The sequence below is a fragment of the Acromyrmex echinatior genome, chromosome 11 (assembly GCF_024713525.1).
Source record: "Acromyrmex echinatior isolate Ae372 chromosome 11, ASM2471352v2, whole genome shotgun sequence".
NCBI classification, from domain to species: domain Eukaryota; kingdom Metazoa; phylum Arthropoda; class Insecta; order Hymenoptera; family Formicidae; genus Acromyrmex; species Acromyrmex echinatior.
In genome coordinates, this window is record NC_141862.1 from 4,695,381 (window position 1) to 4,720,966 (window position 25,586).

A 25,586-nucleotide genomic window follows, 5' to 3' on the forward strand; every position below is an offset into this window, starting at 1 on the left:
TCCGCACTTGGTTTCAATCGCGACTATTTTGAGACTATACCTGTTTACTAGAAGCATCAGACTTTCTCGGATGCCAATAATAACCTCTGGCGAAGGCACAATATAGCGAAAAATTTAAGTTGAAATTTGTTCGGATTTTGATGATACATCCTGTACATTGTGAAAACCATAGTATTGTAAAGTATGAATGAAAGAGTTACAATAACATGAACATGAATAACGGAAATTAATAACCACGTTTTCATAGAAAGCAATTACTTACGAAATATTATGACTACGACGTATCAGTTTTTCCTGTTTTTTTTTGTCTACACCAACCCAGAATGAATAATATGATTTATTAATCGATGCAATCGAGTCGTAAGTACGGATTGCCTGCTCGAATTACTATCATCTGTTAAATTAATCATATAATTATATACAAACAGCGAATGATCCATTTTGGGAATTCGATCCAAATTGGGCCCAGTTATTTTATATGAACGTTCCCAGATCTGTAAAGTTGGTACCACTAAATATCTACGAATTACATTTTACAAAATTAATATGGTATTTGATTGTCTACGATTTATTTATATTTGTTCATAAATAATAGTTTTTTTTTAACATTTAATACGTTTTTTTACTAATTCGAGTTTATATTACGTTGTCTTTAATGACAGGTTCTAAGAGAAATGTGCGATCACTTCCTCGGAAAAGAGAGATTTCTTTGCAATATTACGTCGGGGCATGCAATTGTGAGGAGGTAAAAGTATTTCTGTAAACCGAAGCCTTTATCGATCCGACGAGAAAATGAAGCGAGAAAAGAGAGTACCGATAGAAAGAAAACGAGAAAAATCGACAAAGACGATGGAAACAGGGACATACGGTTCAAAAAGGAAAGAAGAAGAACAGCAGAAAAGTGGTCGGATACAAGCGCACGAAATGTATGAATTTCCTATGCCCAGCTTCATTTCTCCCTGATCTCTCTTTTTCCAGCTATGCACATTAACGTGGCGCAAACTAAGAGACATCGTTTCCGCACCGTCCTGCCCTAGAGATTAATAACTTCCCTCTCGTTTACGCAGTCAGGAAACTTTTCGAAATATTCCGCTGCTGCGGTGACGGTGACCCGTTTAATGTCCGAAAAATTGAAATAATCATAAAATCGGCGTAAAATAATCGTAAGAGTCTTAGATTACCTAGAGCTTTTAAAAAAATTATTCAGATATTATTTTAGTTGCTCGACGAAATGTGTAATTAAAATATTACGCATTCTTTTTAATAATTGTTTTATACATTATTAATTAACTTTTTTATATATTCTTATACTCGGCTAAATATATATATATATGCCTTATTTTCAATTTCTTAAGTCTTTTTTTATTTCATAGAAAGAAATAACGAAATTTTTTTGGCGGAATAGAAGATATAAGCGATTCTATACTGATAATTTACAACTTCGTGTATCGATCCACGAAGAGTGTAAGTCGATAACCGATAAACCGAGACACGCTCGTCGAACTAATGCACTTCTCCGATCCGTTCCGAGGAAACGTAATTCGACTCCGACGAGGAGGGTTTGCGCGAAATCTCACGCGACTTAAAAACTTCTCCGCCACTTCACGTACAGTCAACTACCAAGTTCTTCAAAGCGAGCAAAACACGCATGCAAAGAGCGCATTTCACGTAAATCACAAACGCTGACGCAGGTTAATTTCTAACTAACCCTGTCGTCGCATCTGCTTATCTTGAAAGCGCAAATTATACCGTATTTAAGAAATAATTCGCTAATCCTGGTTTATCCGTCAGAATTTGCAATCTAACTCATCCTCGTGATGAATTACATATTACAATAACAAAATGATTCTTATTAAAATGGAAAATTATTTCTGTGCGTTTGATATTTTTAACAGTAGAACTGTTAATAAAATCAAAGTGGTCAACGTGATTGGTTTATAATTCTTTTTTTCAAACTTCTAATTTTCTGAAATTTTCTGTAATTTTTGTTGCATTATGTAAGTGATTAAATTGATCAAAATTCACTCTTCCTGCTCATTTCTTTTCTTAAAGACATTCAATATTAACTTTATACTTGTACACATACACGCATATATATATAGCATATTAAAATTAATGGTCGGTAACATCTAAGTATAAGTTAATCGTCGCGCGGTAGTTCTCTAATATTAAATAAGTTAACATTAAAAATTTACTATCGCGCGAAATTCTATTTCTGATTTTCCCCTTCATTTTATCTGTTATTGCCAATATTATTAATACAACTTTTCCAAAATATAAAGTATCACATATGTATATATAGTTCAAATAGAATTTATAATATATATTGATTATCGTAGTAATACCTGTTTCTATGTACCAATATAAGTTTAATTTTAATCTGAGTTTAATTAACTCTTCATCTTTTTCTAGTTCTAAGAATTAAAAAAAGATGAAGAGTAAGTTGAATCGAGATTAAAGTTAATCTACATTAGTAAGAATGGATATTAGATAACCGTTTATTCTTTAGTTTAATGATCGTGCTCTCTAATATATATGTATATGATATTATAATTTCTTTTTCTTCTTGCAATGGCTTTAGCTTTTTAACCACTGGCTGTTCGATCCTTTGAAGTTTGCTTGCTGTATTAGTTCAGGTGATATAACCTATCGGCTATTCGCTTATGTAATGGAGTTATATCACGGCAGTGACCAGTGATATTGTTAAATGAGAAGCATCGATGTGAGGGAAAAAATATGTAAAGTAATGGTGGTCGGGACACGATGATGAAAAGATCGCTGCCGGACCATGGGGCAACATTGTTCATAATAGAGTATCGTGTTCAAGAGCATCGCTTTACAATAAATTTTGCCTCGCTTGCCGTTTGGAAATAGCTGCCATACCATGGAACGATAAAAATGACGATCTATTGATAATACCAAATACTCGAATTCGTGAAATTTTTATATCGAAAATTGTTACGCTTGGAATTTTTCAAATCGCTGACATAAATTTTATTATGAAGATATAGAGAAGAGTAGACAGAGCGGAATCTATTGCCTCTCCCGGTATGGAATTAAATGTAATATTAAAAGCTTCTGCATTACGTATTATGTATGAAAAATTCTATAGATATACCAGAAAAAAACTTAAAAGACACGACTAGATCGGAGAGAATTTCTAATCGAGAAGCAATCTGTGTGGAAGGTAACGAAAGTCGCGAGAGAGCAGTTTGACCGCCACCCTATACATAATGAAGCTACACTGAGAGAGGAGGAAAAAAATCAAGCACGTACATACACGGAGCCTGCTTTGCTCGCACGTGAATTCCAGGAAGGACGCGTGTTACTGCATGCGAGGTCCGTTGAATAATGAAACGATCCCCGAGTCCGTGAGAGCGTGCTCGTTGATTTCGCGTATCACGTCGTTGTGCACAAACTCCGTTCTTTAAATCGCAGCGCGCGACTCTTTATAGTTGATGCTCGACGATTACCGGTTGACCTTTCACGGAATCTAAACTATTCGCGTGTCTCTTTTTTAACCTTCGATGCGAGTTAATTCTAAAAATGTGTGCAAAGTTTCGCGACCGCGTTCTTAATTAACCGTAAAATGTACGTGCGAGCTTTACTTGATCTCAATGAATAAATCTTTACGCCGTATCTTGAATTCGCGCCTTTAAAGTAAATGGATTAAAACCTTTTTACCATTTCCTAACCGTATTCATTGGCAAAAAAGATATCGAGATAAAAATAAGAAAAGAAACTATGTTGAAATTTAATCTCTTAAGAGATCGTTAAATATCGTTGAACGAGATGTTGCTTAATTAATGCAATAATGTTATTTAATTTTTATATCACATTTTTTTAATTATCATATATATATATATATATATATATATATAATTTATCTTATAAGAATCTTACAGGAATAAATAAGAATTAAATAACATATGTATGATAATTTAAAATTTAATTAATTATAATTCCTCTTTAAATATAATTTTCTTGACTTTTCAAGAAATTTTGTTTGTAAAAACTATGAACGCATATGTATTATTTTTTAACTCTATGTAGAAAATTTCATTTTTTTTTAATTACAGTGTCTCATCATTCAAAATCTATTATTATCATCGAATAAATTATAATAATGATATCAATATTTATTAATAGCATTAATTGTTCGATGTGTTACTTGTAAACGAATTGTATAGAATATAGCCACAATGCTGACGATCGATTAATGTTCACTATAGGTATTATAATTAATACCATGCTTATGTCGATGATATATATTAATAATTCTTTTCTCTAATTTGCATTTCATAAATTCACATTTCATGGAATAAAAGATCACAGCATTTTTTTGTAACTGGAGAGATAGATAAATAAATATAGATAGATAGATACATAGATAAATAGAGAGAGAGAGAGACAGAGAAAATCGGTATTTCTACATAAAGTATTTTTATGTATAATAAATAAATGTAAAGAGATCGTGGAAAATTACGTGTAGGAAATACTTTTTATGTATTAATGTATATTTAAAAAATGATCATTATCTCATATATATATATAGATATATATATATATACAGAGTGTCCCAAAATAATTGCTAAACATTTCAGAGCAGATTTTTAGCAACTTTTTGGTACTGCATTTTCTTATTTTTACCAACATGAGAAAACGTAGTGTTCAAATTCTGAAAAAATTCTTAAACTTTTATGAGAAGAAAATAAACAATTTTTGTCTTTTGCTGTTTTTCTGTAAAGTTGATAGTATTTGAGTAAAAAATTATTAGAGCCCAATTTTTAGTAATTAATATCTTGTTAACTATATTACAAAAATTTAATCAAAATCGTAGAAGATTTTTTGACTTAGTTTAGTTCGCTTTACATGCTTATGAAATATTTGGCGATTATTTTGGGACACCGTGTATATATTAGACTGACAAGAAAAAAAATTTTTTTATTGGCCTCTCAAAAGCTTCCATTTCATATACCAAAAGAACATCCCTAAATTTTTATCAAAAAATATTAAGATTTAGAGATTGCTAGTGGATTTTTAAATCATCAAGTTCTGATTTTCCTTAACACGTTTGATTTGATGCAAAAATAGCTTAATCCAGATTTTAAATGTGGTACTGTATGTTTTTGCTGGAACACAATGCAACAATTTATTTAATTCTACAATATACACCTTAAGAAAAGTCCGATTAATATGGAAAAATTACCAAATTTCGAGTTCAAAATCGATTTTAACAAGCTTTCAAGTTTTCAAATAGATCGTTACACCCCACAAATTGTAGAACTGTTCACCTAAAACAAGATCCAATTGGAATTTTCCTGGGACCTCCTGACAGAGTTTTTAAAAGTTGCATTTAAGTTGAATTATAAAACATTTTTAAGGAGAGAACAAATTTTTTTCTAAGTCTATAGTATATCGCTTTGTTTTGACATCCTCAAATCAAACATCTCAATTTGACGATAAAAAATTCTTTATTAGAAAATGAAATGAGTACATAATACAAAAAAAATGATTTAATTAATTGAAATAAACTACATATTATGTAGTACATTTTTTTATATATGTAAGTATACATTTTTTCCTATATATACAATACTATCTCTCTTTTCTTTTTCACTTTGACTTAACCTTCCAATGGGCGCGCGTCCTTTCATAACGTGTATTTTCCATAGGAATATTTTTCTGAAAAAATGCCCTGATATCTTAAAAATTGATTCTACGTAAACAACATATGCTAACAGAATGCGACCCGAGAGAATCGACGGCCCGAACAAAAGACACTGAAGGAATACCTTGGAAAACCAAGACCCAGAAAATAGATTTTACCTGTATCCCTTTCATAAAACAGGCGCGCGTGTGGAAAACACGTGCCCGTTGGAAAGTTAACTTTTATACTGTTTTTACTATACAACTTTATAATTAAGAGTTTTAATCATAGAGTGAGACATGAGAGTATAAGTTAGAATGAGATAGCATACAAGGAAAAAGTATATAAGTACCTTTCTCTCTCGTAGGATTTTGACAAAATTGCTCGTGACCAGACTCTCTGTTATAAAGCTTCTTGCCAATAGCAGTGTTTCGGCCATATCACATTATCACGTGACCATTTACACTATGCATGTCTAGTACATAATTTTTGGTTTCAATTTTTAGATATGAATGAACAAGGGAATTAACGCCATTAACGGATTACTTTACAGTACAAAAGTCTATATGACATCTAATGTAAGATATCTCGTCGTTCCGCTGTTTCTTGCTTGTCAGATAATCCACATATATATATACACATATTGTTCTCCGGTTCCCTCCACTTTTTCTTTTCGCGCAAATATTGATTCATGGTATTCGCGACACTTCCGTCAATGATCGCCCACTTTTATTCAACATTGACCCGATGGCATTTATACTCGGTCATCTAGATATTCATATTATTTCACTATCGCGATGAAACATGATGCAATTACTCTCGGTCAAATAATTTCTCTCTTGACACTCTTGAAGTTCTGTGTAATGGGTTTAGACAGAGAATAGACAGAGTTTTTTAATTTTTCATTGTAGTTAGCGAATAGTAGGACTATGACAGAAGAAGAAACGTAATAACATTCTTTCTCTGTCTTACACATATAAACATACATACACATACGATTTTTATACACGTATATACAATATTATTATTAATTTAATGATATATCATCGTACTCATTGTCTGCACTTGGTTGAACACTGTACAGTTTTGTGGTATTTCCAAATCAATATAATATTATGTATATTTAATTAATATTAGTTATTACACAACATTATATGACGTAACATGTATCTTGTTTTGCTGACAATTGAATTTGCTGATAAACAAATAAGCAAACAATGCACACACCAAAACACAGAGAGAACATTAAGTTCATTTTTTCTTCTGTCGTAATCGCACCATTCGCTAACATTCTTTTCCTATTATAAAAAGAAGAAGGCAATTATGTGTTTATTCATACTATGCAGGAGAAAAATAATTTTGCTATGAACGCAAAATGCTTGCAAATGTAATTGTAAAATTTATTTGTTGTTTATATCCAAGAAATTTATATATTTAACAAATATTTTGCATTTATTGCAAATAATTTTTGTAGCGAGTAAAAACAAGTATTTGTTACACCTGTAAATAATTTTACAATCCTTACATTTGCAAATAGAACTTCCCGTTGACATAGGATTAACGTTCATAGCAAATTTTTTCTCTCTGTGTAGGTGGCGTATTTTTAATTTTTAGAAGTTTCTAGCCGAGTTTATCTCGTCCATTTGTATTTCATATTTAATTAACTTTATATTTCATTTAAATTAACTTTGTTATTGACCAATTTAGTCCCTAACGAGGAGGGGTTCGATGCCATTTAACGTACTTGAACTTGAATCGAAATCTAAACCTGATTCCGAAATCAACGTATGCATAATAACAAATATACTGATCGTTAATGAGCCATTATACGACCATTAACGTAGAGGCATCAAGAAACCGATGTTGAGATATACAATGAGATTCGTCGTCGCTACCCACAATCCATGCATTGATTGAATATTGATCGTCATTCGCAAGCCTCTGGCGTAATAATCTGGCGACAATAATCATTTCAGTCGCCGAAATTCGCAAGACAATTGTGTCGTTTGATGATTAGCAAACGCTAAACGTACATACATACATTATACAAAGGCTTTACAATCACCAACGTCAACTGTCTCAAAGCGACAAGTTCTCGACGAAGTTTCCGTCAACTGCGATTCGCGTACTAATTAGACGATCGAGCGTCTTTCGCAAAATTAAAGGCTCTGACTTTTGCATAAAGCATAATGAATAGAAAATAAAAGACTTACATCAATTGAGTAAGAGAATCACCAATTATAAACGATCAAAGATAGACGTTGGAATAATACATCTGTATATTTTTGTGTATGTATATTTTTAAATAAATGTATCTCAAATGTACATATGACTATGTGTCGATTATTTTCAGATTTGCAACACAAACTAAAATAATTATCCTCCCAAGTTAAATTAGATCGTCGATTTTATGCTTTTAATGTGTTAAAAAGTACTCTCTAAATCTGATTTCAGTGGATAGTTACTAATTACCTAGTGTCCTCAGTGGCATACTTAGCACAGATAATCAGTGAAGTTCAACCAAAAAAAAAAAGGAAAAATGTTTGAGCATTATATAATTAAAATACTGACATTTGCACGATAATTTCAATCTTTCAATACCGTATTCATTGAATTTAAACACTAAAACAAGTTTAGTTAAATCACATAATAAAGATTAGCTAAGTTAGGGATCTCATATTTAATTCACTGATTATCAGTGGCATACTTGGTATCAATGATTATCCACTGATTCAGATTTAGAGAGTAATTAACGCGCAAACATATATCTGAGATAAATTTATTTAAAAATACATACAGATGTAACATTTCAACATCTAACTTGGATTGTAACTGGCGCTTCTCTTACTTATAGCAAATTCGATTGGAGCTTAGTAGAGCTTATAGGAGCATATAAGAGCAGACAAATCTTATCTGTCTCTCAGCATCTTCTTTCAGAAACTAACTTTTCCCTGCTCTAACTTTTCGATAATCTCTTTTATTATTTATTTACGTGTCGATTTATTATCTCTTAACATAATAAGATTTTATATTACCGGTTATTTATTGATCTTCTAAATCTTAGAGCTTTTGTCTAACGCTCTTGAAAATCATCTATTCACGACAGCACGGCGGGCGGGGCCATCTTAAGTTATCATAAGCCAATCACGAAATCGTATTAGCATCTTAAACCATTAAGTTGATCTTAAAGTAAGGACTGAATACTGACTATTGTCTAATTCCACCACAGCTTCACTCGCGAGGAAGTTCGAGGCTCTTTGCCGTTGACAAATTCAGGACGAAACGTACTTCGTGTCAATCGTGATCGTGTCTGATTACGATCTAGAGCAAATTATAACGTAACTGGAGAAAAGACCCAATCCACCTGTTATAGTAATAAGATATTATTCGTTACGGTAAACTTATCTCCTGCGTATTCGCGATAGTAAACGTCGCCCGACGACAGAGCGCGATGAGGAAATGTGAGACAATCTCTAGAGAAATTCGCGCGTCGTTCGCCAGGGATGCAAGTCACTCACAAGCCCGTCTAATACACATTCATAATCAGCAAACTTCTCATTGTCAATGTTCTATGATGCGGCACATAAAGTCAGAAACACATAGAAAAATATAAGGTACTAAGACGTAAACGGTAGACGAATTGGCCAATCACAATAAAGAATTTAAAGCAATAAGCTACTGTGATTAGCCAATTGACTTATCATCTTACTGTCTTATGTTTTTGTGTGAATCATAGATTTAAAAGGTTAACCTATAAAGGGAGTAATAGAATATAGTAAGTTGTAAATAATCAACCAATCACAATCGAATATAAGGAGAATAATCGACTACTTTGGTCAATTTCTTATTATTATCGACACATATATCGGTTTACTATAACATATTATTCCCATTGTAGACGGTCCATTACCATATTATTTATCGACTGATGGTCTTTTAAAATCGAAATATTTCGTCGATCGAAAAGCGCAAACTCGAGTAGCAAAGTATCGTCAAAAGACGACACAAGTTACGTTTCAATATTCATTGGCAGCAATGGTAGCGCTAGAATTCTGTAGCATATACATCACATGTATTATATGTATATCTTTCAGTACTGTTGATATCAGAATCAATATATGACGACATCTATTTTAGTCTATTAGACGTCATCGTATTGTCTTTTAATGTCAATTCGCTACTGGGAATACACATGTACGTAATTCATCCATGGAATCAGGATATATAATGAAGCTACGCGCACGACCTACTTGTCCTGCGCGGGGATCGCGTTGTTAGCTATTGCGTCATTCTATTCTTGTTTTACATCTAATGAACGATTAAGATAGAATGGCATAATGGTAACTGATAACACGTTCCCCAAACGCAGTCCTAATAATGGCACGACAGACGCTGCGTGTACGGAATATCTCGCGTCCCACTCCAATTGCCAGGAATTCTGGGAATCACTCGGCAGACTGTCCCATATTGGTTTTTCGATGACCCGTTTCACGATGAGCACGTTCCGTTGGTAGAAAGGATTTGTTTATTACTGTCTCGGAAACGAACGAACACGCATGGCACTTCTCTCTTCGATCGCCAAGGAACGGTATTGTCGAATAAAATATTAAAATATTATTATTTGTAACGCACATTTCTTCTCTCTTCAGTGATACAAAAGTATTTAATTTGTTTAATAATATTTAATAATATAAAAAAATATATGTTTATTGCATTATCATGATTAACTTTCCGGAATTGATGTCAAAATCGTAACACTGTTACTAATGTTAAATCTGTAAAATTCATTTAACATTAGAAATACAAAGTTTCTTACTTATTAAAATGGGACAAAACGAATAAATCATTATAAAATTAAAAGAAGGAATGAAATATTTCATCAGCAATTATACATTGAGAAAAATTTCTGGTTGAAAATATATGAAAACAGAAGATTCTGATCATATCAATTTGAATTTTAGTCAACTAGAAATTATAACAAATTCTATTAGAAAATTTTGATTTGTCAATTTTCAATCAGAATTTCAATTAATGTAACCACTTTTTTCCAATGTAGAAGACATAATTATCGAAAAGTCGAAAAATTTTGGAATTATATTTTTTACACATAAAAATAATATTAATCTAAAAAATAAAAACAATCAATAATAATCTACTTTTGGCTTCTTATTAAAACATACTTGATATTAATTCTTTTTTCATGCGAATTATATCATTTTGATTCCTCAAAATAATTAATTTCAAGGAATTAATTTCAAAATGACATAAATTGTATTAAAAAAAGAATTAATACTAAATATATTTTAATAAAAATAAAATCAAATTCGCAGAGATATAATGTAAAGAAAATGGAATTGTTTGATATTTTTGACAAAGAGATTTATAATTGAATAGATCTAATAGACTCGCCGTTAGCTCTGAAGAGTTAACATCGAGAACGCACGTTGATTTTCCGTTCATTTCTTAGTCGCTGAGAGCGAGACAATATTATTGAACGAAATATCAAATGTTCGTAACGTATTTCTTTTTTCTTAATAGTACAAGGGTATTTAACGGTCACTTGTCTCGGAAAAACATATTCATTGTTGCATACGATTGCGTCGGATTAACACATTGGATATGTACTGTGTTTCTTCCTGTTTTTTTCTTGGTCGTTAAGTAATCGGGCATTGCTGAACAAATATCGAATGTTAATAATGCGTTTCCCCCCCTCTCGCTCTCTCTCTCTCTCTCTCTCTCTCAATGATACGATAGTATTTGGTAATCACTCGTCGATCGACGAACAGGATAATCACCGAAAGGATTATTACGCGGTTATTACGTACATTGAGTCTATCGAAATTGAAATATTGTCGACGATTTTTTCACAATTCAGAGATTACCGACGTGTTCCTCGCATTTTTTTTATCGTATTCACGTGTCGAAAATGAACATGACATGTACGCGAATACGCGAAGGTAAATACGCGTCGGGAATGTAATGTTAAATTGCGTATCGTGTAAATTTGCGCACACGATCGTAATCGACCACGTTTTACGCAATTCACAATTTGTTGAGTGAGTGTGCGTCGGTGTAGACGAATCGTCTTTCTGGAATTTCAGAGGCGAACAGGAATTAGCAGCAATAGGACAGCGATGTGCGATGGATGCGTGCAAACCAATGAGCGAATTATTTATGATATAATTCTTTTTCAAAATTTGTTTAAATTTTATCGGCAAATGTAACGAGCAACTCGAAAAATTGATTCGAAATCTCATCTCTTATTTAAAGCTTAAAACGTTTGATTGCGCTAAGGGACCCCATTTTGCAACGCAAATGTGAAGTCATTTCCGACATGCTGAACACGAATTCATTGGCTAAAGTTGGCTGTTACATCAAAATTTTGAGAAAAATAGTATCAATGGAGATCACGTTTTTAATCCCTTCGATCCCTTGTTTTCCTCAAAAATTTTATATGACGGCCAATTTTTATCAAATTTGTGTTCAATGGATAAAAATACATCAGAAATGAATATTCACATTCATGACGAAAGATAAAGTTAAATTTTATTGGATACTGTTACTTGAGAAAAAAATTATCTATTTTTCTAAATTACTATGTATATCGGAGATAAAAAAATCATAAAATGAACTAAAATGCATTTTAAAATTAAAGATAGAACTTTGATGTGGCATTAATAAAATTAAAGAAAGAAACTAGCTCTGCTGATCTACAACGCCTTGAAAATCCTCAAAGATGTCGTTTTTTGCTTTTTTTGATGAAATTTTTCTAAAAATTGTGACGTAATAGTCAATTTTATTGACGGATTTGTTCAGTAAGTAAAAATACATCGGAAATAACTGCTCACACTCACATATAGCAAAAAATAGGTTAAATTTTGTTCCACACTGTTATCTATCATTATTATGAGTTGCTCAAAGAATTATGTATTAATGCGTGATGTATCAACGAGAAAATGAAACGTCGAGTCTAATTCTGCGAAAAATCGCAGTCATTCGAACGCAAAAATATTCGTACTGTGTATACAGATAATAAGGCCCACTTATTTAGCCACCAACGTTATTTTGATTTTAAGCGAGGCTTAAAACTTTTTCTCTCTCTTTTTCGAGAGCTTTAAAACGAGACAGATAGAGTTTTAAGTCTCGCTTAAAGTCAAAGTAACGTTGGTGTAACTGAACCTTAATATATGTAACGGAAGTTACGCAGGGTTGCTCTTGCGGGAAAGTGTACATTGAGAAAGCGGTCATGTGTATGTACATAGGGAAAATGTAATCTACGTACGAAAGAACATCAACGTATGATGTCAGATTAAAACATGACACACACAAGCATTATCTGAATATAATGTTAAGATAGAACACGAATTATCTGACCGAATGCCTCCTCAATAGCCACCACTTCATATTTCCCAAGAAAATACAAAGAGATACAGAACTAGAGACACTAGAGATACAGAATCCTGATAACTTAAACAAAAACAATGGCTTTAACGTAAGTAACGTATGGAAAATCTCGTTTTTTAAATTTGATCGACCGAAAGTAATCGCTTTTACCACAATTTCAGCGATCCTCTTTTCCTTTATTCCTCCTACGTCTGAATAACCTATAAAAGAGAAATCTCCTAGAAAGAAACGACTCAGTAGCAGGTTACTTTTCGTTCGGATAAAGTAAACTGTAATGTTCACGAAATGTTGGCAATTAATAATATATCAAAACACGATATATAATCGTATCACGATATATAAATCCGTAAACCGCGTAACTTCCATGAAAAAAAAATACTTATGGAAGCCTCACAGTACGTATTATCAAATTTACGTAAATGTTATTCACGTTGTTATAAATAACAAATGATATATTTCTGTGACGTCCGAAGAGTGTAACCAGCTGACGCGGATCGTCGTTGATCCAGCTTTAATCGATTTCCCTCATTTTTTTTCCGCTTTCAGAAAGCCACGGAGGATTAATCGTAACCTTCGAACAGCTTTAACTAATATTTATGAGTGAGATTTGTGGAGCAGCACCCGTTTGGAGTAAGTTAATGCGTTGTGTTACGCTCGATAATCCGATAAACGCGATTACGAATCACAATTTATGCGTCGCGTGCACGCTCGCGTTTTAACGCGATCACACGCCGAAAACAAGAAGTGTCGATCAAATCCCTCTACCGCGTGGCTGCCGCGCGCGAACAGCTAATCACGCACCACTCTTGGAACACGCCGTATCGCGCTGCTATGCTGGTGCGAAAATTACTGTAATCGAAGCCGCGACAGAAAAAAGGCTGTTGTAAGTGCCACTTGCGGAAAATTGTTTCTTCAACGGAAAGGATTCCTTTACCGAAGGTCGAGAGATGCTGATACGCGTAAAACGCGGGCGCTTGTTGTGAATATTTATACGGCCTTTAAATTATTTATGAAGTCGAGAGCAAACGTGCCGACGTTAAACGGTGCTTTCCTTACACTCTCTCTCTCGGAGATGAGTAGGAAGACATTTTTGCGGGGAAAATAATTGCTTTCGCGCACGAGGACTCTATATTTTGGAAGCTCGTAGAATTACGACGGGCCGACGGCGTTACCGCACCGGCAGGAAATCGATTTCGCTCGATATCGTGTACAGAATGACTCTCTTTCCACCGAGACAACGTCGAACAAGCCTTTGCCTGCATTAATAAATTTACTTAGCGAATAATCGAGCGAGGATCGAGACCGCGCCTACTGTCTTCGGATATATACGACGACTTTTGTATTCCTAGATCCGGCGCGGCGTATATATTCATGGTCGTGTATATAAAGGATCCTAGGGGAAAAAATTGAAACATTACTCACGCAGCACCATTGTTCTCTCCCTTTCGTGCGTCCCCACATGCAAATGGTAGAGTTCTCCGTTTCCCCGTTCGCCGCACTGGTGTATTTCACGTTGAATTTCATGCTGAAGCGCACTCGATGTAGCTTATCTATTATCTGTACCGAGAATCTCTTTCGTTCCGATAATGGGCCATCTATGGAGCATTTCATTCGAATTGACTTATCGGCATAACAAGATCATAATCTTTTATCTTCTGATCTTGGAAATTACTTACTTGAAAAAGTAAACGATTTATAAGATGATCGCATATCTTCTCCAGATTCGATTGCTTGAATGCTCAATTGTTTCAATAAAAAACTTTCATTTTATTCAGTTACTTTTGCGTAATTAAAATTATAATTTCATATGCGTGCAGATAATTCTGAAACTGTTCTTCTCTTTTCACAAATAGAATCAATTATTCTTTATTTAAAGTTTTAATTAAACAACTTGTATAAAAATTATTAAATTCTATAAAACTGTCACCGTAATTTGCAAACATTAATTGTACGTATTAACAAAGACCATTCGATTTTTATTTGAAACTTTGTTACTATTATACCGCATCAATTTGAAATTTAACTCGTCTTTTAAACTCTATATTTTATAAACTAGAAACTGTAACTACCATTTTTCTTAATTCATCCTTCAACATCTGAGATGTAAAACTTATGGGACAGTCTGCAAAAATTGCATGTTACACATAATATATAAGGTGTACTCTGTCATGGAAAAGAAAAGAAAAATAGGTAGCCATGTAATGAGACTTTACGGTTGTATAACACGTTGATACTCGAAATTCATGGAATGTGAAATTCCCGGATGGAGAAGGTAAATCGACGATTAAACTTCGTACGTCGATGGCAGTCTTGTCGTTTAGGGTTTAAATCGGTAATAATAACGTCGTTCAAGTCCGGGGTCCCGAAAGTTAACGACGGACTCCACCGAGTCGCTCGTTTTAAAATTAATCGACCGACCGATGTTCATCGGGGAATGACCGAACTTCCGGCTGGCGTTCCTCCTATCCTCGGATAGACGCTTTCGGAGAACTCCCCGGAGAGAAATGAAGGAGATACGGAGAAACGGCGTGACGTGAAACGAGCGACCGAGTAGAATCGTTCAAATTTTCATCAACAACGCCGCGCCGCGTCGGGGAAGAGAAAGAAAGAGGAGATTGTACGTCGGCGTACTCTCTTTCTTTTTGAAAGTTCGCTTTCGCCTCGTTCATATCCCATCCCGTTCGGATGCTGCGCCCTGAAAAGCATCAAGGGGGCGCACGCAACGAATCTTCATGTCCGCAGCTATCGCGTTTCCCCTTCATAACACCCCCGAGCATTTGTCTTCATTTCTTGCGCCACTCTAAATGACGGTACGTAGTTATGATTTAAGACCGTAGTTCTGCGGTGAAGGTGAAGAAGAACCCGAGGTGTAGTCGCGGCTAAAGCGAGCTTTCGTCGCCGTCGAGAATAAGGGGGTGAGTTGCTTACGTTAGCCGACGAGTCGTGAAAACCGGCGTAATCGTTCTCACCCATTGTAACGTCAGGTGCGACGGGCAGGTAGACGAGTAATTAGACTATCGCGTGACACGAGAGTGGGCAAAAAGTGAGAAAAGTGAGAATTTTTAACTGGGTAGAATGTCGCCTGCGTTCCGTCTTGATAATTACAAATTACGTACTTGCGGGTCGGTCGTTCGACCATCGCGAGTACAGAAATGCAGTTTATCTGCGATCTCTCGGTTGTAAGAGACCGTTGCGAGAGACACTGTCGACGTGGAACTTACGGGAACACGATCGGCCGTTTCATCCCCCGCTTGGAGATCCTTATCTCGCGGCCTCGCCTTTGAGGCTTTGTTGCTCGCACCGCGTGTGGCGAGAGAGCGAGTTAGCGAGAGGGTGTCGTTTAATGCACCCAGGAATCTCGCTGTCGTTATCATACTAGCGGTGCTGTTTACAACTTTCCAGTCACGACATGCCTTATTATTGCCTTGTACCGAGTGATTCCGTATGCCGCCTATCGCGCGCTCTGCTTCGCAGGAAAATAACAACCGACACGTAATTCCGTGCATGACACCACGCTTGCTGCTACTCGAACGTTAATAAATGCATTGTACGTATAGTATGCGACCTTTGTTAAGTCGCAACCAGCCCTCTTTCTCAACATGCATCACGGTTGTCGGAAAAAAATACATTTTGTAGATTATAAAAAAAAAAGCTGTACTCAGACCAAGTAAGCGCGAATTAACGTGAATGAATGACTTGCTTACTGATTCAATTCTGACGGCGCTGTTCGCACGTATTGAGGCAAATTCATTCATGTTTATTCGCGCTCCTTCGCGTTTCAATCGACTTTACTTCGAAAACTGTTATACTAATTATTATTATATGTATGAATGCTAAAATTTTAGAGCTCTATATCTTATACATCGTTAGTGTATGAATGAAACATCCTCGATTTATTCCTTTAAAAGAATACTGGTGCTAATAAAAGGAGGAATAAAATAGAATATTAAAATAGCTTTAAAAATAAGTATCATTTTTCAATAAAATTGTTTTTTTATTTTTCGTTAAATATGAAAGGTGTACATCAATTTTTGGGGAGTGCTTTATACTTATGGTTAAGGCTGTATGTTGTAAACTTTATCGTTTCATCTATTTTACATATCAAATTTATAAATTTGATACGTTAGATTTTTAGACTCTTAGTTACATTTTTAAGTATCCAAATTATGATATTAGATTCTTTTTAAATATATTATTTACTCATGTAAATATCTCTGCATTTTAATTATTTGACTTTCGATAAATATGTGACATTCAAAAATATTTAATTTATCGATTTGCTTATTTTTAATAATTAGATTTGTTGTATATATCACTATATGATTATTTTGAATTGTTGTCTATTAACTGACGGTGTAAGAAAATGCGACACAAATTTTAACAATATTAAATTGTGATTATAAATTTTGCAGCTATTTATTAAGTGACATGTGTAATATCAATAATACTTCAATGCAATATCAATGATTGTATTATCATTGATTACTTTAATGCAATATCAATGGTTGCAAAACAATTTATTTATCTCGTCATATTACATTGCGGCCGTAAATACTTTTATTTAATTTATACAGATATATTTTGGCACAAATACTTACGCTTTAGCGTAAAAACAATATCCGCGATTTAATGATTACTCGAAGAAAGTGAATTTCTCGAATTAAGAAACTAATGGAGATTACAAAATGTGCATTCGGATAAATGCCGAGACAAGATAACGTGAAATAATCTTAGCGTAGGTTTCACGTCAGCAACGACGCAGTTTTTTGCGAATCGTTCTTAGCGCCCCAACGATTCTACGAGAAGTGCGGTACTTAACGTAGTATTAAAGGCCCGATAACATGATGCTCGTCGGAAAGTTGTGACGCCATTAAGATAATCTCTCGCGGTAGTATTATGCGGTACCGCAGAAGCAGAACGACAGGGTTCTGTGAGATTGGAACGCATAGCAGGAAAAGGGGGGAGGGGGGCACAAGCAAGGGAATATAACGAGAAAAAGCAAGAGGATAACGATGAAGAAAGTCGGTTATGAAGCGACTGATTCGCTCTCTAACAATAAAAGAATCGCGAATTAGAAATAAAATATAAGATGTCCAAGACAGAATTTGCTCGGGCTTAATCTTTAGAAACTGTATTCGCGCATTTCATTGATTTATTATAGTACTTGCTATTTCAACGGTGATAAAAAGGAGTTATTATAAACAAAGTTTATTAAAAAAGATGTAAGATATCGAGAATTTAAAAATGAAAAGAGAACGATCTCTTTTTAACTGTATCTATATAATTCCTTTCAATATTTTAGAATAGTTTTAAATTCAGACATGACAATTTAACGATATGTGTAATCAGTGCAGTCCAGTGAGATTTAATCTTTAACTTAGCAACGATAAATGAGATGTATTATATTTTAAGATAATACTTTTAGCAAAAAAAAATGTAATTTACTTATAAAGGAATGATAAAATTATATTACTAATATATTTAAAAAAGATATTTTGAATAATCGAGATATATAATAATAGATACTTATTCTATTTTATACAATCTTACATTATAATTACGATTTTTTATAAGAATGTCACTGATAGATTAATAAGCTTTTTTTATTCTTGGTCGGTAAAATTTGAATGGCAAACAAAAGAATTAACTTATTCGTTCTGCTTCAATTTGCAGTAAGACAGGTACGAAATAAATAGAAAAAGAAACAGGGATAATTGAACGGCTTGCGTGAGAAGCGAAGTAGGTCAGGGAAAATCGAAAAAAGATTAAATTATACTGTTTGCAGTACAATCCTTTACATAATCCAAGGTTTACTTGCGAGCAACACCCACGAGTTTATAAACGGCATATTGGTGAAATATCTCGTTGGAAAGAAGAGTCAGTTTCTGACGTGAAAGATTGATATAAAATTGGTTAAAAGTTATCACGCGCAATGTATTACAGCTCGAAAAACAAGCATTAGCGATGTGGTTCCGGAGTTGTATAATTGAAGTTAAGAGAAATCTTTACTCGCGCTGGAGATTTAATCTGTTACTATAGAAAACACGGGCGTGATATCGTCGCTTTATCAAGCTGAGAGGATCTCGTATCGGGAATTGTCTGCTGCGGAATGAATTATACGATACGAGGTTGAGGATAATGAAAGAGATACGCGAATCGAATTATCTGCGAACAAAATCGATGCAATTAACACTTAAATGGCATTTGCTGGTTATCGCATTTGTTAAAAATAAAAATTAGAATCGATTTCACGAATTCATCTCGTGCACACACACACACACACACACACACACACACACACACACACACACATATGTGTGTGTGTGTGTGTGTCTTTATATTTGTTTAGTACATACACACACGTGTATCTACAGATGGAAAAGAGAAGATCCTGTAAAGAATATACATCGTATACATAAAATATACAATGTCAAATATAAATAACTTATCTAATTTCACACACACAAGTTTCTTATCTAATTTCTATATGTGTCAAAATCTAAATCAATCCATTTCTGTGGCTAAATTGCTTAATAAATAACGTCCATATTAACGTATACATTTAGTGAATAATAAATTAAATTTGAATCAAATTTAATATATTTCTTTCTTCTTGAGTCAAATTGTTTAACTTTATTGATTTAGTTATATAAGTTAAGGACATATTGAGTAGGAGTAGCGACCTATAGAAATGATTGAAAATAACTTAAATGGATATAATTCGACGTTATGAATTTTACATTGTAGCCATTAATTTAATCTATGCTGACAGTCTATCTATATTATATACGTCTGTATACACCATTTATATTCTGTGTCAAAAAGATTACTTTAATTCTATAACAAGTTATTGATTTTATGACATTGTCTTCATATGTCTAATGTAATATGCACAATAACATTTTATAACAAAACGACAGTTAATTAAATATTTTAATTAGCACTCCTTTAATTAGAAATAACCCGAAATCGGACAAACACTTTTGAATAGTGGATACATTAACGTATCCACTAGGTAAGTAGGTATAGGTAAAATGTCAATACGAGCCGAAACGCCAATGTTGATGCTTATAATACATGTAACATTACTGTTTCTGACGAAGCTAGTAATGATTTTAACAAGTATTTTGTCAGAAACAGTAATACTCTGTACACGTATACATTATATTGCAACACATTGTTTAGAGTAATATGTAAATATCATGCGCCGCGATTGTGTACTTATAATGAAGGCAGCAAAATGTAATAAGCTCATTTATCGTGCATAGAATATATGCTTTCGGACGTAGCATAGATGATATGGTATTACGAATCGTATAAATAATCGTATAAATACATAAAATTATTAAATACATGGATTGATCATTTTATGTTATATCGACATTTAAACCTTCGGAGCTGACAATAGGTCTATTGGATTCATTCAATTATTCATAATCAAGCTATTTGTTAAACAATTCAATTTTCTTTATGTTACATCTACAAATTTGGATTATTCTTATTAAGAGTGTATTATACTCTTAATATTTTTTAACAAAATGAAAGGTTATAAAAGAATTTCAGATTTTTTTATAATATATTTGAAAATAATACAAGAAATCTTGCGATGATTCAGAATTTGGATCAAAAGGTATATTATATAATAAGAAGTAGACATGTCTTAAAAATAATTAAGATAAAATAAGAAAATTTTTATTTAAATTACAAAATTGTATCGATAAATATAAATATTAATTTTATTGAACTATTTCATATATATATACATATAATGTTTATTTTTTATACGAAAAGCATAAATTTCTAATTCTAGTCACAAAGAGATCGTACACCTGATCCTTAAAATGTATTTACAATTTTTATACTAGTTATGTAATTTCGATTCTGTGAAATTAATTAATGTCTTTTAATTAATATAAATTAAGTAGATCTTAGATCCAGACCGAGCATTAATAACTGTTACAGATTTTAGCGTCAGCTCCAGAGAGTTAAGTGAAACGTACTACCTCGAAGAAAATCGTTCTCGAAGGGAAACGTGTATCGAATTGTCGAATCAGCACGAACGACAGATTATTAATCGTCGCAGACGATTAATCTATAATTACAAGCGTAGAATCTAATCGACTGCTGTGATTGCTAACTATTTATCCTATAGGAAAGATTAAATATTCGTATGAAGCATTAACAATACAAAACGTCAATCAAAGTGGAAGTGGAATCAGGACGTGGCCGTAATATGCAACTTTAGAATAAATCCTAAAACGTATCTGATACATTTTATTTTATAATCGGACATTCAATCATTTTACTTCCGTTAAAATCATGAATATTTATTTGCTCTCTTATGAGATAATTTATCGAAATATGATATATGTATCATATATTTCTCTCTATTCGATTTTAACATATAATTTTCTCTTTGGTATTTATTGTACGAAAAATACAATCGGTTTTCATCCTGGAGGAAGTAGAAAGTTCAAACCATCGACATCGATCGAATCGGCCGAGAGCGATAAATCGAACCTTCCTCATCGAGTTGACGACTCTCGACTTCAATTAGCACTCAATCTTTGTTTTTTATTCGGCGCAAAGGTGTGCCAACTTCAAAAGAATATCACGTTTCTAACGCATGCCGATAATTACATGCGCACGCCAGTCCGAGCACTTTAATGGTTTGTTGCCTGTTGAAAATTAATTATTTTACGCCAGAAGCTGGCGCAGTCGGTGAGTGTATCGAAATACCTATACCTATAGGGCGGCAGGCTTAGCAGGATGACGGAAGGAAGGGTGAGGGGACAACATGGCAGAGGCAGGTAGGGTGAGTCGCGTCCGGGGGTGGCGTGTAGTTGACGCTTTATCGGAAGAGCGCTTTTGTTAGAAAGTCAATACCTGTGAAGAGACCTGGGCGCTCACTTCCTGATACGCTCGCGTTAAAGAGTACAGTTTAAAGCACGCATAAAGCTCGTGTGATTTTTCTGCCGGAAACGCTCTCTTCGGGAAAATTGCAAACGTTCTTAGCTCTAGGATGACATTGAGTCGATACGACGTAAAAAAGTTCAAGCGTTCAATTATCGGTTTGAGCAATCACGACCACTCGTCGTCTTTTTACGATGATAATTTGTAAGAAAACGACACTCGCATTAAATTATCCCTCGACACGAAATATCCTGCGATTGACCTCGTCAGAGTAGATACGCGACGTTTCGTTCGTGATATCTCAGTGACCATTCTCAACAAAATCAAACGAATAAATCACAGCTATCAGCCGTGAGATATTTGCCCGCTGATGCATTATGTATCTTTTGTTACCGATTCAATTTCGAAAAAAAATATTCTGTTGAAGGATTGCTCTAAGAGAGATTGCTTGTGCTGCTATTGGATCTTTCACTGGCGTAATATCGCGTATTTTAAGTTCGTCGATGAAATTCGCTGTTTAAATTTCTCAACGAATATCACTGTGCCAAAGAATACTTTACGAAGTAAATACAACATTCAACGTAATACGATAGCTATTCATCCGTATAGTGTTATATCGCAATAGAATAAAGCACACGATCATTGGCCATTAGATCTTATAAAGTTAACTAAGTTAACTATTAGGTGTTGGAATTAATTCGTAGCGTTTTTTAATGAAAGAATGTTATTTATTTCACATGAGCATTAAAAAATACATTAATGAAAGTACTTCCCATCACTTGTAAAACGCTACGAATTAATTCCAACACCTAATAGAATAATTGCTGATTTCATATATTAATGTATACATATATTTTTCTCATTTTTCTCTTGTTCAATAACAGCATACTTTTCCAATGATTTTAAAAGAAATTATCATAATATCTTTTTAAATGTGCAAGTTTATACAACAAGTGAATATTATAATGAAAAATTTAATTAAAATAATTTTGTATACGATTTTCTATTTATAATACCTATATATATTGATATTGTAAAATTAATATTAAAATATGTCGATATGTCAATGAATTTATTAAAAATAATATGTATGTTAATGATATTATACAACATACATATTATTTTTAATTGCAAGATAAAAAAAATATATATTTGAAACAATTATTCCGCATCGAATATCTCTTAAATGGTTCGATATTAATAAAATGATGATTCGAATTGGCTCGCCTGTGATGTTTACTTTTAATTACAATTTACCTTATGACTTTGCCCTTTTATCGCGCTCGCCAAACTACCGACCTCGCGCTGAAAAAGTGCTCCGGGGTGTCGTCGTACGCGAAACAGGCGCACCTCCCTTACTCGGCATTAAGCACTGTCGCCGTAGACGCTAATTTAAATACGACAAGAATTCCAGATTTCCTCGGTGGAGGGTGAGAGTAGAGCCACTTTACTACCTAATACATAGGGAATGCAGATACGTATCGGACAGTACGACGAGGAGGTGCACGAAGGGGACGGAGAGGCAATTGTTTTTGTCGTGGGGCCAACGGAAGCTGATGGGACACTAGAGTGCGAGAAAGAGAAATGAATAAGGGGTAGAGGAGAGGATCGAGATAGAGAGGGAGAGGGAGAGAGAAAACGGGGGTGGATTCTGTTACGCAGCGCTACCGCGGCCGATCCGGGAAACTCGGACGGGGTTGGTCCGAAAGCTCTCTCAGTCGCGGGCAAACCGCCACGTAGTGATAACACTCTATATAAACGCGGGCAACTTAAATCCGGTCCGCGTCTTACGACTAGAGTCCCGTTCTGATAAGAGCGTAAGTTTATTAGTGAGAGCTTGGAGGGGGAGAGGGGGGGATTCTTAATTCAATCGGAAGGATGCAGGGATAAATTATTGTGTTGAATGTAGACTATTCGAAAATTGAATGCAAGATCCACGTGGTGGATCGAAGATTTATATCGCTGGGGAGCTTCACTCCGCAAGTTCCAATATTCGAACGAGTGTCTCATCCGTCTCGTTATCAATTTTTCCGTTATCGGTTTTTTTAATATTTCATTTTTATCGAAAATGATTTGACGAAAATGCGAAAAAAATAAAATATAAACGCCGAGATATTAAGGACGTGTCGCGGTTTTACAGAGCTGGACACTCCTCCATTCGCTGACCATTCAGTAGCGCAGTTACAATCGCAACTAACGAGAAACCGTGCTTTTATTTGTGCACCGTCGTTATACCGTTGTCAGGCCACCGCGATTCCGTGCCGCACTATCATCTCCGGCGATTAAAGTAACAAACGTGCATATACATTCGTGTCTCGCTGGCTTCGGATTTATTATACCTACGTTTGTCTCTGACAATTTATACGTACATTTGAATAAAGAGTAATATAACGGTTTTAATATCTCGACTGTAACAAATATTTAACGTATATATAAAAAATATCGCAATATTCGAGAGATCCGTTCATTTATTTGTGTGTGTTTTTTTTTTATTATTAACAAGCAAATATAATTGTAAGACACTAGGATAAACGTTAAATTAATGAATTTATCTGGAATAATATTTTCCTTCTTTTTTCTTTCCTTTTTTTGTTATCTCTAAATATCGGAAATATGTTAAAGATAAGGCTATCTGGTTCAAAGAATCGGAAAACCGTAATAGCGATAAAAAGATAGTGAGATATGATGGATTTCCCCAAACATATACGAGATTCTCTTTGAACTGATCGTGCTAACGATATAGTGGCTTGGTTTTTGGCAACCGCATGAGCGGTTAGTTTCCAGTTGACCGTGCGAAAAGGTAGTTACGAACTTTATGATTACACAGCACGAGAGGATTGCTTCATTCGTCGATTACATGCAAGCTCGCACTTCGTAGACATAATTCGCAAAGTGTTGTAACGAGAGGCAGATTGCGAGTAACGATATCGCATATCTCGTTTTCAGGATGATTTTATACGCGTAAAGAATTTATTTAAATCTCGTTTGTCAAATCTCGAGTTGCTAAACTGCTTTTTTTCATTTAACTTGAAATTATTGGGTGAGCTTTTAGTGGGATTGCAAAGCTTATTAATCCACGTGATTGCCTCGTCGAATAAAAATAATTTTTACGAGAAGGTGAAAAGTTAGTACACTTATCATTCGGAAACGTTTGGGTCGTCTCCAATTTCTTCGCAATTGTGGGCGTTGCGGATAAAAAGGGGGTCAACCAACGTAAAGTGCAACAGCACGGTGCGACGAACGAGAAAGATTTCGCATTGCGCGACGTGCCTGCAACAGTCGTTAAATATTCATGTCAACCGGACGGTCAGATTTGCAGGTGGCTAAATTATTTACGATTCTTTTCTGTCGTAATCGTGTATAACAACAAAGTTCTGTTACAAACAACGATAAATATACGAGTATGAAATATTTACGCAAAATTCGTTTATTCGTTTTGCTGCTCTTTTTAGATCTTCCCATGAATAAAACATTTGCCAGTTAATTACTGTAATTGTCACTAAACTGTGCTTTTATCAATGAAAACAAATTTTATCTTACAGCGTTACTAATTCAAAATTATATTACTAAAAGCATAATCAATTTTCATAAAAAATTATTATCATTACATGTATATTTT

General features: G+C 34.0%; 1 protein-coding gene across 4 annotated transcripts in view; it reads left to right on the forward strand.

Annotated features, from left to right (window-relative positions):
- Nucleotides 1-25,586, forward strand: part of LOC105147141 (opioid-binding protein/cell adhesion molecule homolog) — a 407,659-nt gene that overhangs the window by 141,817 nt on the left and 240,256 nt on the right. The window contains exon 1 of one of the 4 annotated variants that reach the window (XM_087411478.1): nt 23,656-23,784. The exons of 1 other annotated variant lie outside the window; for it this stretch is intronic. The gene's annotated coding sequence lies outside the window, so the exon portion shown is untranslated. 2 more of the 4 variants (XM_087411480.1, XM_087411482.1) reach the window with 2 other exon arrangements.